Genomic DNA, 16,318 nt, shown 5'->3' with positions numbered 1-16,318 from the left:
TAGAGGAACCATCTCAGAGGCAATGAGAGAAGCTTCATGCCTCCTAACATTGAAAGCGAACCGTTCCCAATTTGACGTAGAACTGGAGAGGCTAACGGCACTTCGACGACGAGCTGAAAGGTGGTACAGGCGCACGAAGGCAGTTTGTGACCTGAGAATGGCACGAAGAACACAGAAGAAAATTCAGCGCCGTTTGGACAAATTGCAGGAACAACGTTGGAAGTCCTTTTGTGAATCCCTGGACCCTCGTAAACCACTTTCATACATCTGGAGGACAGTTCGTGGCCTCCGCTCGTCTCCACAACAGCGACATTCCTTCATGGCCTTAGCCCTACATCACTGCCAGACGCAACTTGAGGTGGCAAATAATTTTTGTGCGCGGATCGCCGGCGTGTGTGTCACCCCCCACGCCGAAGGTGTTAGTGTCGTCCCTGTGTCTCGCGTACCCGAAATGGAACTTCCATTTACTATGGAAGAACTTGACGCATCTTTGGCTGCTTCTCGACGTTCATCTTCACCAGGGCCTGACGGCATCACCTATGCAGCTCTTGTGCATCTTGGACGGGAGGCCAGGCAAGAGCTGTTGAATTACTACAACCGCTCATGGCGTGACGGAATTGTTCCTCTGCAATGGAAAATAAGTCGACTTGCACCGCTACTAAAAACAGGGAAGTCGCCTTTAGACCTGACATCATATCGCCCTATTGCCCTGGCAAGTTGCGTAGGTAAAGTAATGGAAAAAATGATCCTTACACGCTTAGAATGGTACCTTGAACGCCACAGTATATACCCTGACTCAATGACAGGCTTTCGGCGGTCATTGACAACGTACATACAGCAACAAAAATGTCTCAAGCGTATATCAGTGGCGCTCTTTCTTGATGTGAAAGGGGCGTATGATAATGTCACACATGAAGCGATCCTTGAATCACTGGAGGCTGTCGGAATCGGTGGCCGTATGTTTCAATGGATCAGAGACTATTTGACCAGAAGGTCCTTCTATGTGCAGACCGAAAATGGCCCCTCTGCCAGCTATTATACCTACTGCGGCGTCCCACAGGGCGGGGTATTGAGCCCTATTCTGTTTAACCTAGCTATGATTGGCCTTGCTGAACTATTACCCAATACAATACACCTGTCGATCTACGCCGACGATATTTGTCTTTGGTCTTCTGCGGTGACTCGTCTTCAAGTGCGCGCAAGAATTCAGCGGGCAGCCACCCTAACTTGTTCTATCTCCGAAAACAAGGCCTTACTATGTCCATCGAAAAATGTGCGCTCATTGCCTTTACGCGCAAACCCATGTCACCGTACCCTGTTTCTCTCAATGGCCAGGATATTACATACCAGAAGTCTCACCGCTTCTTAGGTGTGATTATTGACAGGAACCTTTCATGGAGCCCCCACTGCATCTACCTGAAGCTGAGACTAATTTCAAATTATACATATAATGAAGTTCCTGTGTGGAAAAACTTGGGGAACGTCGGTACGGTCCATGCTGCAGCTGTACAGAACACTGTTTCTGGGCTTTTTACGATACAGCTTGCCGGTTTTGGCGAACACATGCAAAACAAATATTCGTACCCTCCAAAGTTTGCAAGGCCAGGCTCTGCGGACATGTCTTGGACTTCCACGATGCGCCTCGACTCATGCAACAATCGTGATTGCTAGAGACTACTTGATTCCAACATACATCATGGTTGACAACCTCAGAGCACACATTCGACACCTGTGTCGCGTACCCAGTCATCACATTGCTGTTTTGCCGGCACAAAGACCTCAGGCCACGTTTTCGAAACTTGTTGCGACACATCAAGGCTGCCTTCCATCGGGATTTACACCAGCAGCAAGACCACTGTCACCCCCGTGGTGTCTACGGCAGCCACAAGTACACCTCACGATTCCGGGAATTACGAACAAGCTCAGTCATTCCACGGTAGCTCTACGACAGTTGACATTGTCATTGCTGAACGATGCATATGAGTTAAGAACGCAGGTTTACACCGATGGATCTGTCTCAGCCACCAGCTCCACAGGCGCTTTTATCATCCCGACCTTACAAGTCACAAGGAAGTTTCAAAGTGTCCCACATAACGACTTCTACGGCTACAGAACTTGCCACTCTACGTGCTGCAGTTAATTACATCGTAGAAACACCACCTCGAAAGTGGGTCATTTTTTGTGACTCCAAGGCAGCCCTTCAGAGTCCGCAGTCAGCATTATGACGCAAGACACATGAACAACTGGTGTTTGAGACCAGAGAGGTTCTCCATCAAGCCCTCATGAACGGACATGACATCATCTTTCAATGGCTGCCGGGGCACTGTGGCATCGTCGGTAATGACCTTGCCGATGATGCCGCCCGGTCAGCCCATAAGGAAACCCTGACTGTTCCTATACCCTTATAGAGGACAGACGCTGCGAGGGGTCTTCGTTTGCTCACTCAAACCGAGAGAGAAACGTCATGGAGCAGCCCGATTTTTACGAACTGTCATCTCCAACGGCTGGATCCTACAATGAGGCTACAAATTCCATCGAACTTCCCCCGCCGTGATGCAACTTTACTTTGCCGCCTCTGGTTAGGAGTGGCTTTTACGAAAGCATGCTCATTCCTTCTGGGCATGTCCGACACACCAATCTGTGACTCGTGCAACTGTGAGGAGACGGTGGAACACGTGTTGTGTTTTTGTCATCTTTATGAGACCGAACGTGACCTTCTCCGGAGTGTGTTAGACCGATTAGACAGCAGACCTTTTTCAGAGACAAAGATTCTTGGACCGTGGCCCCACGCGTCGCAGACTTACAAAGCGACGCGGGCATTGTTACAGTTCATGAAGTCGACTGGCCTCAGTGACCGATTGTGAAGTGTTGGACAACCGCATGTGTTTATACTGCGAGTGCTTTCTTCCCTCTCTCTCCTTTCTTTTCATCCCTTTAAACCCCTTCCCCCGTGTAGGGTAGCAAACCGGACGTGCTTCTGGTTAACCTCCCTGCCTTTTCTTCTTTTTTCCTCCTCCTCCTCACGCCTGAATTAAGAAGGGCAGGAAGACTTCGGATGCATGAATGACGAGAAGCACTTTGAAAATGCTGTGGAAAGGGTTTCACAACTACATGCGAAGTTAGCTGGTAGCGTATGACTTCAATATTTAAAAATGTCTGATGATGAAATAAGCCTTTCCTGAGACGGTATAATGGTATATACATTTCCATTTACACTGCGAGACATTTCTCTTATTTACAGCGAATTCGATCACATACTTACCGTTTACTAGATCTTTAACCTCGAAAACGCCGCATTCATTTTTCGGGCTCACATACATCAATCTTTCCTGGCTTGTAGGAGCGGCGCCTGGACGTAAAATTAACAAACTGCCACGATCAGACAAACGCACATATGACACGTCCAATGTTCTACTGAATTTATTTACTTGCATAAATTCAGTGCACTGCTCATTATTGTAATTTATTCCACGTCTAAGCCAATCGATTCCATCATTTTTCTTCTGAACTATTTGATATTTATTTCGTCAATCACTGTAGTATTTCAATTTCAGTACCTTTACGACTGATTCATGCAAGTATTTTCCAGGTGACGTCGAGTTTACTTGCGTCTATCGTGGAAGAAATAAAGTTCACTCACTCACTCACTCACTCACTTGGCACAGACATGCGGACCGTCAATAAATTATGTTCTACTTCTTTATTATCAATGCCGACTTTTCTCGTGGTAAACCTGAATAATTATTTGATGTCACACAATGTTTTTACAGTTGAAGAATGGGATCATTTACTGTCGTTTATCAGGAGGAAGAAAGGGGAAAGACAAAGAATTCGGGAAAGTTGGCCGGTGCATAGACAAGTAGGCAACCCTGTGCTGGAGTAAGGTGGTAAAGGCAATCAATGATGATAGAAGGAGACACGAGCTAACTAAAACAAAACAACTAAAAAAGTTGGTCTTGAGAGCAATCTAGCACCGCCCAATTTTAAGTGTCTCACTCAGTGAATCGGTCACTCCTCAAGGAGGGCAGCAACGCTTTAATTTCTGTGCTCAGGACGTCTTCTATGAGAAAGTCACTGTGGCAGCAGACTTACGAGTTCCTCAATATTGTATACGCCTTGTCATCTCTGATGACCTCACTAACATCTGTTGTGTTTCAGCAAATACATAAAATCTTCTCAAGAAACACACAAAAGCTTCATTCGACAGCGTCGTGGCCCTGAATGGTTTCACACTAACTTTTCTAAAACAACCTGTTCTGATACGACGACTTAGTAATAGTGGCAATGAAAGACTAGACCAGCATATGTTCTTACTGTCGCTCACAAAAACTCACCGGGTTTTTGTGTAATATTTTTTTTTATTTCATTGGTCAATGCTACGGCTAAACGTTTATGCGCACGCGTGTCGCAGATATTGTACCATGCGATTTTCTCTTTTTGTTTGCATTAAACACGCAAGACATTATTGTGAAGTTTTTTTTTAGATAGACAACCATAAAAAGGATAGCGCAAGTGCTCTCAGCTTACCTCGGTGACCCACGTTCATAACATCAAAGGCTTTGCCTCTGTGCCTGCGGATACTCGATCCAAGATGTCCTTCAAAAAACTGTTGAAAGTCGCTGAAAAGAAATAATGCTTTGGTTGCTGCTGAATAATATATTTCACAAAATTTCTAACATTACCTGATTATTAATTTCGTGTAACCAATAAACCTGCGAAGGAGCACGTAAGTCTCATTCACTTTGTCGATGACGTCCACTTTACAGTCAGGACCTCGTCCCGCGGTCGTCGAGCGTACCCAAATTGGTTGATCAACACTCAAAAACTGCAAATAACGCGAAAATGAAAACCGAGCATGCCAATGATAAAGCCAACCTAGAAATTTCTCAAGATATATGCTTAAGGTGTCATTTATCTTGACTTCACCATTGATAAATGGACGAGTCTAAAAGCTAATAAATGCCGAAAGCGAGCATGTCACCAACCACCAAACAGAGAATTCAGAGATAAGTCGAAAATTGCCAGCTGGATGTTTCCGAGAGCACACAACAAGATATAACAGCAATCCAGAAAATTGGATGCCTGACCAACTCTAATTTCATCCAACCCTCGTTTTTTTTTTGCACGCGATTAACAGCATGAGAAGAAAGAGAAATTAAAACAAGTGAAGGTTGGCGTCTCTTAGAGCCTAATTTCTCTACCATGTACAAGCACCAAGGCATGAGGCAAGCTCAAATGTTCGTTTCAGACAACTTAGTAGGATAGAGTAGTACCGACTCGACGAGAAGACTGCTTAGAACTTCTTTTTGCTCTGAGTCCATGCTCGCTGCAAATGTTTCACTGGACTGAGTAGAAACAAAGGCTACAGGAGCTCTTGGCGAACACGACTTCAATGCTGTTCCCCTCAAAGTCCTGAAGTATGCAGAACCTAGCAGAGAGTACACGCCCGAAGCTTTTCTCACCGCGCTGCACCGCCTCTGTTGAACACAGCCAAATTTCCCTGTCGCAAGTAGATGGGACACTAGTTTCATAGTGTAACGCAACTTCATTTTTATCATTGTGCTGAGTTAGAGTGATGGCATCCAGAAAGCATCCTCGTGCGCATAAGTGGGCTTTTGCAAATAGCACTCGTAATGACCCACTTCATGAGAGCTGAAATTATATTTACCTGTCTAATATCGGGAACATTCCGTCGAGCCTGACTTCCGCTTAGCCGAACTAATAAGACGATTACGCCGCATGCAAAAATTGAAAGAATTCGGCACTGCTTCATGATTGAATCTTGTCCTGTATCTTCGCGGGTTATTGCGTGCTTAGTTCGGCAGCTTCATAGCCTGCAACCCTGCAATAAATCATAGTTATAATTTTAATGAACGGATGTAAATATTTCCTTTTTGTTTTTAAGTTCCTGTCGCAAATAATTGCATCAGCATCAATGCAGATTACTATAAAGCGTCCCCAATTAGCCGTCTTCGTAAAAGCTTGCAAAGCCACCGTTTTCCTGAGAAGCAATGCATCATGGACTCTTCTTGAAGTAGTGGACGAAAATGGCCTCTTTACGTCTCACGGCGTCCAGGAACCCGCTACCGCCTTTGCCAGGTAAAATAGCATGCGAATTCAGAAACATCAGGTATATTTCTGACTTAAATATATATATATATATATATATATATATATATATATATATATTCAGGGTGTTTCAGCGCACACTTTCAAAAATTCTTAAAGGTTGCCTGAGGCAGATAGCCCAACTCTAGTTCATGAGCTGGTCTACTCGAAGAGGCGGACATTACTTGCACAAGAAATTATAATGCATATTCTAATGATTAACAAAATTCACTAATTAAGTTTTTAACTAATTACCTGATGGCCCATATAGCAATTTAGAAATTGTAGCCGTGGAGTTAGCAAGGCGGATCCACTTGGAACGAATTCTCGGGAGGACACCAGTTTCGGGATATTATTTCCCGAACTTTGCGGAAAAATGCATTGGAGTTCCAGTTAGCTTCTTAACAAAACGCCGCTTTCTACATTGAAGCACAAATTTAGCTATATATATATATATATATATATATATATATATATATATATATATATACCCACTATTTCTCGCAAATGTTCCAAGATGTTGAACAAAACTAACACAGAGGTTCTTAGGCAATCTGCTACAAATGTCACAAAGAGCCTTAATTGGTCCAAGTGAATAATGGACAGGGCATTGCAATTTCACGTAAAAGGACCGAAAACGACGACACGCAGATAGAACGCCCCACATAAAATCTGGTAAGTGGAACGAGCTTCTCGAGTTAATTACACACCGACATGCCACTTCCTGCCTCTGCAATTTTCTTGCGTCACCTTTCCTTAACACCGTATAAGACGTTTTCTAATCAAGTAAAGCATGGTAAAGGTGCCGCCCAAGAACACTCGGTTTTCATTTTACGTGCAATCCGTATGTGGAAACTGCTCTGCAAACGAGAAAAAGGGTCAGCTGGTCCCAGACGAACACTAACGATGTATTCCGCTCACTTGCCTCTTTCTGACTCTCTGCAGGATAGTAGAGAATCTCTGCAATCTTTACATGCACTGCTTTACTTGAAGCCGAAATGTTTCAAGTAAACGTAACTGTTTTAAGCCAGAAACAAACGACTGGTGTTGCGAGACGCGCGTCTAGAGAGCTCACCTTAGGAGTATGGTTCGTACCTTGGAGCGCAGAAGAAAGCTACCACTGGGTTTGAATCTCACACAAAAAAGAGCACACAGGCTTTTTAACTTCGCGCAGAGAGGTGAAACACCAATACCCCCTGCTGTGCGCATGAAGTCACGAAAGAAACGTCACATTTGGTAAACAGTTCGCAGGAAGACGCTTGCGCAACACAATTATAACGTTATGAATTGTGTTCCACTAGGCAATGAACGCGGTGTTTATTCCACAATGAACAGAAGAGCATCGACTCAGAATCTGCAGATCGTGCACCAAACTTTTGCTGCTGAGCTTCAGCGACGCGTTTGACTGTTCAATAAGTTCATTGCTCACTGCATTCTAAGTCAGGAGAAGGCACGTGTATTTTTTATTTAACCCGCTTCCATAGATAACAGACTAGCACAACTCCTACAAACCGCACTGACAGCTGAATTGTGCATGCGGTTAAACTTTGCAAACCGTCTCATTGTTCTATAAATTTTCTTTTGCGGCGAAGCTGTTAGAACCTAGGTAGCACTCGATAACTTTACTTATATGCATTTTTCTGCCGTTTTGGACGAACGAAACATGTAAAGTGTATAAATCCTAATCCTAATGGCATATTAGCATGTTAGGGGAGATTGGCAGGCAAACCTTGAAATGTGGTGCATATTTATGTTGTTTGAGAATGATTACCAAATAGTTGCTTTCTTCATATCTACATATGGTTTAGAAAGCGCGTACTTTCTTTGTCTGGTACCCTCCGATATTAAGTGGCACCGACATAGACTTTGCCTGTGGTGTGGTAGGTAGGGAACCTGGTATGGATGCCTTACATTGAACTTTAAACTGTGCATGGTAATTACAGACTTTATAGAACATTACTCATACAAACTTTTGTTAGCTTTAACAGCGTATTGTACACACCGCGTACAAAGTTTGTCGGTGTCCTTAAGCAAGTAAGCAGGCATAAGGCTTAGATTCGGCGAAAATATAAAGAACGTTATATGTGATATGCGGGAAATTTTAAGACTGTCAGTTAATTATGGGCTTTCACAAAAAATACTTAGGCAACTGCTGCAAAGCATTACACAGCAGATGTAAATGTATTTCAGTGTCGTGTGCAAAATAAATGTGCGGTCGAGTTGGCACTGCGTGGACATAAGAGGTATGGTAACGGTAATATTTGGCTGGGTTTGGTAATTAGGGGCTTTCTATGGATTTATTAAATACATATTCTCGATCTATTTTCACTCGTCATAATTAAACAGCGAAGATAAAGGTTTTCTAATGTCTTCGGCGAAATATTTATTGTCTGAAGCCTGTGTGGTGGCGAAAATCGGCGGCAGGTTAAGGCGCATGCACGTCGATTTAATGCTATTGCAGTCAATTAAAGTCGCTGGGCAGTCACTGGGTGTTTCATGCCCTTCAGTGAACCTCTCTCATGCAACTTGGGTCAGTGGGATTGTGTCACTCTTAGATGAACCTCTATCACGCCTATTTGGTTCACTGAGGACACAGAGAAAATAAACATCTTTATTAGGTAAATAAAGCTTTGGAGAAGCGTCCTCATTCCAGAATTCCTTGAGCTCGGGCCGCGTCCTGGGCCCTCGCAATGAGCCGTTGCTGATCCTCGAGGTCGGAGCTGGCCAAGGCTCTCTCACAAATATCGTTGGTGTGATAAGGGTGCGGAAGATTTAGTGGTACCTCTCTGCAACCCCCCACTATGTGCCTGAGGGACCCGGGCTCTGCGCCTGCAGCGGCATTGCGGAGAGAATTGTGTAAGGGGCTTTTCATAGTCCCCGTTTTTTCATTAGAAAGGTACGGGCATGTACTGTGATCACAAGTACGCAGTAGCTCACCCAGGATCTCTGCCGGGGGGGGGTTTGACAGTTTGCTAATACCCTCTAAACAGCACTAATTTCAATTTCTTCACAACAAATTGTCAAAAAGGCGCTTTTTGCACAAGTTTGCGAGTGTGTAGACGATTGCGCGTCTTACAGATTAGTTGCAGCTCTCCAAGGCGCAAAAAAAGGAAAGGGGTTAAACAAAAGGAGGGGGTTAATTCGGCCTCAGGGGGGCGACAACCCCCCTTCCCCCGTCGGCGCGCCACTGCAAGTACGGGGCTTAATTTACAGAATTTCCGTTCTACGGAGCTCACGGTTTTTTACAGCGAAACTGTTAAGGACTATGTTCCTCAGAATCGTGTCCGCGTGTAGAAAAAAGCTATCATCATCAGCATTGGTTCGAGCGTCGTCGTCTTCTTTCGCTGCTGGTTCGTTGGCGTTCTTCGGTTTGCACTCGTGCCGTTAAATTGGATGCCGTGCCGAGCAGGAGCGAAGCACGTGCTCGTGCACGGCACGGCACACAACGGCACGTAGAAAAACAACAAAACGATGCGTAGAACAACAATGTTGGCTCCATGTGCGTGGGGGTTTGACTCCATGTGCGTGGCGGTTTCCCGCCAGTTGTGCCTTAGCATGTAGGTGTCAAAACAGATTATGGATGGCCCATTGTTACACCCTACGCCACCGCCGATTCCTCTTTCACAAGTGTCGCGATACTCGGCGGCGGCACGTCCCACCAATCGTTGTTCCGTATTGTCTCGTGACGTAGAGATCGTGCTAGCGCTGTTATGAGCAGTTGCCCTTTGGACTCGCTATGGGACGGACGCTCGTTTAACCACATCTTCCAGGATCCTGACGATGCCGTTCAGTGTGCCGCTGTGAACGCTGTGGCTCATACGCTAGTCTGTGACGATGGGGCGGACTTGACGCAGCAAACGCACAACTTAGCCATCGCGCCGGGCGAAAACAAGACGCCGGTGTCCTTGCTCTTCGTGCCGAGGACGCTCAATATAGTCAATAATGATAATATATAAATTCACTGTAGCAATATTCGCTATAGTCCGACCCACCATAATCACAGCTTCGCTGGCTTCCATCTTCACAGTAGTGGAAGGGCTCTGAATTTTTTTTTTTTTTTTTTGTTGAAAAATACAGGCAATTTTGTGTTCACAACTACGGGGCTCACCGTTTTCCATACAACGGAAAAAAATATACAGGCTGATCGTGTTACGGAAACTTCGTTTCTAATTACGGAAAAGTGTCCGGCAACGTTTTACCTTCATCTTTCACCATAAACTGAAGAATTTTTTTACAGTGTAGGCACCCAATTTCAAAATAGAGTTGCCTGCAAATTTCTCTGCCACTTTAACGTTTTGTTGATGTGCACTGTTCTTCCTTTTCAGAACTTCCATATCGTCATTAGCTTCGCGTTACATCTTTTCTTTTAGTTTCTTATTTTCCTTGTCTAATTCCTTGTGCTGCTGTTTCGCGTTCTCAAGTTCCGCATTCAGTAAGTCCAGGCTATTGCGGTGATCTTGTATTTCTTTCCTTAGTTAAGGTTTTACTTTGCCTTCAACTCGCGTAATTCCTTCCTCAGCTCTTCTAGAATGTCGTCAATCTGAGACATTGTTTCGGTCAACAGAATTCTAAACGTAAAAATACAGTTCGTACTTTAAAATAGAAGTTTGGCAGTGACACTGGCAGTGGCAAAAAATGATATAAAATGTAAAAAAACGGGGCAAACACAACTAAAGTCCAAATCTTCAAATGTACATAGCCTATTTCGAACAAAGCGTTTGCGCTACCCTCGCTGATGCCGAGTGAAGATCCATCTGCGGTATGGACGCTTTGATAGAAATGGCTGAGTGGCGTCTCCTGGCCAGTGCGCCGTCATCAATCTAGCACTACGTCAGCGGGGCCTTGCCAATCGTCCACACCACGCGTGTCCACTGAAATCCGCAGTGCAAGCAGAAGATGATTACTTGGTGTTTACTTAGCGATGTAATACTGCATTGCAGCATTGCAACATTGCATGGAGGCGAGTTCCGGAATATTGAGCACTTTATGCACAACCTGTTATTTCTGTTTCATAATTAGCCGGCGTCATTTTAGTGCGTAGTCCAAGCAGTCCCTATATGTCGCTTTGTGTCACAGCAGCTAATATTGACTAGGTAAACTTCATTCGCAAACGGCTGCGCCGTCGATCTGGCCCAATAAGCCGTTCAGCGCAAGAACCTTCTACTGCTATAATAATGTTTCAGTTACTGATTACTGTAACATGTCGCCAACCTTCCCTCAACCGCGTAGCGTCCTATTCTATTGTAGTATATACTATAAAATTTCCTAAGAAAGTTAGCAAAGTTACTTCCACTTGATACAGATGCTGTGCTCAACGGTACCAGGGGCGGTATAACGTAAAATGATTCCAAACTGTTTTGATGCCAAACCCTGACATCAAATTTACGTAACCACTGACGCAAGCATCGGGCGGTGACCCGCAGCGTTGTCTGAACAACGCAATCAAACATTCTCCTGGTTTAGAGGATGTCACCTCTGTGCGCTTTCAAAACCAATGGCTTTGTCTACACTCAGCAGTTTTTCTTATCTAATTGGCTGACAAGAGGCGAGGAGCACGCCCTAGTGGAGAGCGTTTCGATGGGATCGAGACAGCACAGTGAAAATAGAGAACGGCATGTAGAGGGTGGTGCCGGCTTCTCCGATTGGTCCACTCCGCCTTACTTAGCTTGCGGTGGCTGGTCGAAAATAGCGGCGGCGTGCAACGGAAGGATAAGAATGCCGCTAAAACTGATCCTCAGCAAGGAACAGTTGGCAGAGCGATGTCGTATGCATGCCGAAAGAGATCGATAACGTTTTACTGCCACGCACAAAGGTTTATCCTGGGCAAATAAATACATGCTCACCGGCAGGTGCGAGTAGCAAAGGCCTGAGCGATCGGCGGGCAGCCATCTTCTATTACTTTCGGAATGGGGCAGTCTGTGGCTATTCAGTAAAATTTTCAGTTTTCTTCTGCATATTAATGCGGTTTTTTTCGCGTACACGTCACTTTGACGTGGTGAGTACTCATGGTTTTGTGAGGTCGCGTGACAGACAGGCGAAGTGGGCGTAGCCAGAAAACATTGGACCAATAGCAGAGGTCTAATGGGGAAAAGAGGTCGAATCAGGAATGATTACTTTTCTTTTGTGTGGTTTAATCATGCATAATGCGTCTGTACACGTTATATCAGACAGGGAGCTATCGCGGTTTTCGTGACGTCGCGTGACAGACAGGCGAAGTTGGGAGTGGCCTGAAAATGTTTTGACTAATCATGGAGACTGATTGCAGAAATTGGAATCAAAACAGTTCGGAATCTCTTTACGTTATAGCGCCCCAGGTTTACATTCCGGGACAGCTTGTCATAATCATAGATTATATCTAAATGCAATAAAAGACCACACAAGTGTCATTTTACTGCAGTGCACATGAACTTGTGTTTGTTGCTGAAGTGCGTTTTTTCGTGCTGTGAATGGTTTGTCTCCAGTACGGTCCAACATTTGCTTTCCAGTACATTGCCAATATATTTCACGTGTATATGCGCAAGAAAAATTGTGAAACTCAGTTGCATAGGTACATAAAAATTGCCTGACAGTGTAGGTAACTTACCTCAGTAGGGTGATGTTCATTACTTTATAAGTACCACTTTTGCTCCTATGAACACTACACCAAGCTGACGAAGAAACTGCTCCAAATCACTACAATAAAAGTATTTATTGTTCAATTCCAAATACTAAAGTGCACGCATATCGAAAGTGTACACTAATGAATTTGTAGCCAATACTTCTGCGGATAAAGAACACAAGCTTCGACTATGTCGCCGATGAGGTCCCCTTTACAATCAGGTGGTAGTCTTCGACAACCAGGTTGGTGAAAACTCCTTCAAGAACTGCAAATATGACCAAAATAGCAACCTAATCATTCACGTCATCAGATCTGGGTTTTACTAATAAATAAGGCTTCAGTTAGCCTAGGAAGTCCACCAGAAAGCAACAGATGTAAGTACTTGGGAAAAAATAGGGATTTATGGACAAAAATAAATATTATTTCTCGTTTTTTCCCAGGCAACGAAAAGCTGAAAGAACAACCAAATTCTTTGTTTACGCGGTATAATGCGGCATCTTGAGTATATATTTACTCAGTATGATGTGGCAGCTTGAGTCAAATTACGTGATCCTGCATTTGCTCTAAAAGTATAAAAGTGCGAAAACTTGTAACACACAAAGTGTTATGGGTTTTTCTATCAGTTTTAATGAAACGTTCTGTACAGTGTCTTGGGGGAACCACTGAGCGGAAAGCCCGAAGCGCTCACGTGTCGTTGGGCCACACAGCGGTTTGTCAGAGCAAATGAATGTCACTCCTCAGGAGTCTTCTGAGCCTGCATTAACCGGCCTTCATGCCTCCCTTAATTTATTCAAGCCTTGTTCTGCACTGTAGCATTCTCCCGATCAAAAATCCCAGCTAGTATACACGATTCACCTCGTACATATAGCCCTTCTCATCTACCATAAATTTACCCACAATTTACCCATTTACCCTTTACCCATTTACCCACCTCTTCGGCGAAGCGTCACTTTCACTGAGCTACGCTACTATGACGAAGACAATGCAGAAATTTACCGTTTATATCGTGCCACGCAAAGGAAAAACAGCTAAAGGACTTTGACACTAGACTAAGGGGCGTGCAAAAATACGTCACAAAGACTTGACGCCACACAAGAGTACGAACAATAGCCTGCCGACAGTGATCAATTAGACTATCCAAGCCAAGGGAGGTGGCCACGAACACGAGGCTCTCCTCGCTAAGATCTCAGGTAGCTTTAAAAAAATATAAGGCATCATTGTTGCTGTAGGATGGGCTGTGAAACACTGGAGGGGTTTCCACTACACACATGCGTGTGCTTCGAGAGCGACGTCGGTATTAAATAGTGCGGGTAAATTCTATTTAAATGAATAGAACGTGCACGAGGAGGCTAAGCGTACGGCCTTTTAACAATGATATTTTTACGGTCATTGCAACTTAACCAGCTTTGTCAACGAGCACGTTAACGTACAAATGGGCTGTGAAAACAAGTCGTGCGGTTGGGCTTACGGGCTTCTAAGGGATCGGTACATTGTCAGAAATATTCCGTACTCTGTACTGAACCACAGTCTCATAACGTGGTGCGTAAACATTACCCAGCCCGCGTTCACCGGCTCCAGCAGCGACTTATGGCCGCTTAAATGCAGCACTTGTTATTTTATCTCGAGCAATTTTTGATAAACTTTTTCAAGCGCAAACAAGAGACAAGTCACAAAAGGAAGGTCAGACACAGGACACCTTGTGCCTTGTCTCTTGTTCGCGCTTTAAAAAGTTTATCTAGCATGCACCAACTAGGCCCACAGAAAGTTCTTCGAACAATTTTGTTTTCATTAATGTCCGCTTCACGAATGTTTTCAACACCTACTCGGCCTTCGTCTAATAAAGCTTGTTCTAATTGTACATCTGGTTAAATTAACACAGAAGCAGGGTTGAGCATGAATGGGCTCGTTTCTTAACTGTTTCAAAGTGCATGGGGGCCAGCTTGCCGCATGCAACTCAAAGAAAACAATTAGGCGCACAGCAGGCATCGTTAACGGGCGCCTAACGCTTTTTTTTTCACGTGTAGTCATAAAAGTCGTCACATATCGTGCCTTGTTCGCACTGATAAAAAGTACATGGTATCATATTCTGAACCTCTTCCATGGTGTTGGTACCCTGATGTGTACTTTTATACCACAATACACCGCAGTGTCTATGCTGCAGCTCTGTGCACCATCGATTCAGTGATACATTTCACTGCTCAGTGTGGTCATTGCGTTGTAAGCATTGTACAGTAAGTTCGTAATGAAAACACACCTTTCTTGCGCTTATAAATATGTTTTAAGAGCAGAGTTTACCATAATAATATTAGATTTCTGCTGTAAATGATTGCTTATCTGGAAAAAACTAGTAAAGTTTGTAAAGAGCTGCAAATAGTAAATATATTATTGTAATTGGCCTAATTTATGTGGAGATGCGTCATCAAGCGGTGTAATGTTGACGCCTCAATATGTGGGCTGATCAGACGCACTGTGTGGGCGATTGCGATTATTCAAAAAGCCTATTTCGAACGAAAGAACGTTGTCAATTGTGCCATGTATGTATTGCCCTGGCCGGTATTTTGTATATGCCTTGCCGATGCTGATGCCTTGTCGCGCTTTTTGCGGCTTAGTCAGTGGTCAGAGCGACGGTCCGCTCACGTTATCAACGGGATCATCCGGCCGTGAGCAGTGGATAATAAGGACTAGTATAGAATAAAGCATAACGCATCGCTAGCAAAATAGCGCCCCAGATTACATGCAGAATTTGGGACAAGAATGAAGAAAGGCATATTAAAGGAACTTGAGAATATGCTGCTGAAAGAAGCGTTTAATCCTGGTAAGCACACGTATACTGAAAGGTACTTTTTTAGCAATAGATTTCACTTGCCTAAGACTTAGAGATTGACTCCAACCAAATAAGGAAATTTACTAGCCCGACGTTTCGGAACCAATTCGGCTCCTTCTTCAGGTGGTATTCTACGGCGGTGGCGGTGTGCCGCTTTTTAAAGGTCCGTCGTAACAAAGGAGAGGAAGGGGGAGAGAGCGTAAGGTGCGGAGACACTTGGCAGGGCACCTGCTCTAGACAGACAAAATAGGTGGTGGGGGTGGGGTGGGAGGGGGGGGGGGGGGGCTTCGGCGTCGCTCGTCGGCTGGGTTAACCGATGCTGGGCGCCCTTCAGTAGCCGTCGCCGAACATGCCGAAGACGCCGACCACAAGATTTCTTTCCAAGAAACCCAAATCCTTCAAACAGAGACAAACTGGCGAAAAAGGCTACTACTCGTGTCTTGGCTCATTCAGAACACCGCAGGTAATATAAACTGCGTGAAGGGAATTCTTCATTCTTTTTATGTTCATGGCCTTGCAGACGCGACGAAGGGAAGAAAGGACCCCCCGCTCTAGGTCAGCAACACCAAAACAACTCGTCCCCCCCCCCCCCCCACCCCCCCTGTTTCTCGTCAACGCATTCCCGCGACTAAAGGGCGCCCAGCATCGGTCAACCCAGCCGACGAGCGACGCCGAAGCCCCCCCCCCCCCCCCCACCCTACCCCCACCACCTATTTGTCTGTCTAGAGCAGGTGCCCAATATATTTCACTTGCCTGTAATAGTTTATTCAGGTTACGTGTACCACCAT

The sequence above is a fragment of the Dermacentor silvarum genome, chromosome 7, assembly GCF_013339745.2.
Source record: "Dermacentor silvarum isolate Dsil-2018 chromosome 7, BIME_Dsil_1.4, whole genome shotgun sequence".
Lineage (NCBI taxonomy): Eukaryota > Metazoa > Arthropoda > Arachnida > Ixodida > Ixodidae > Dermacentor > Dermacentor silvarum.
Note: the sequence above shows the minus strand (reverse complement) of the source record.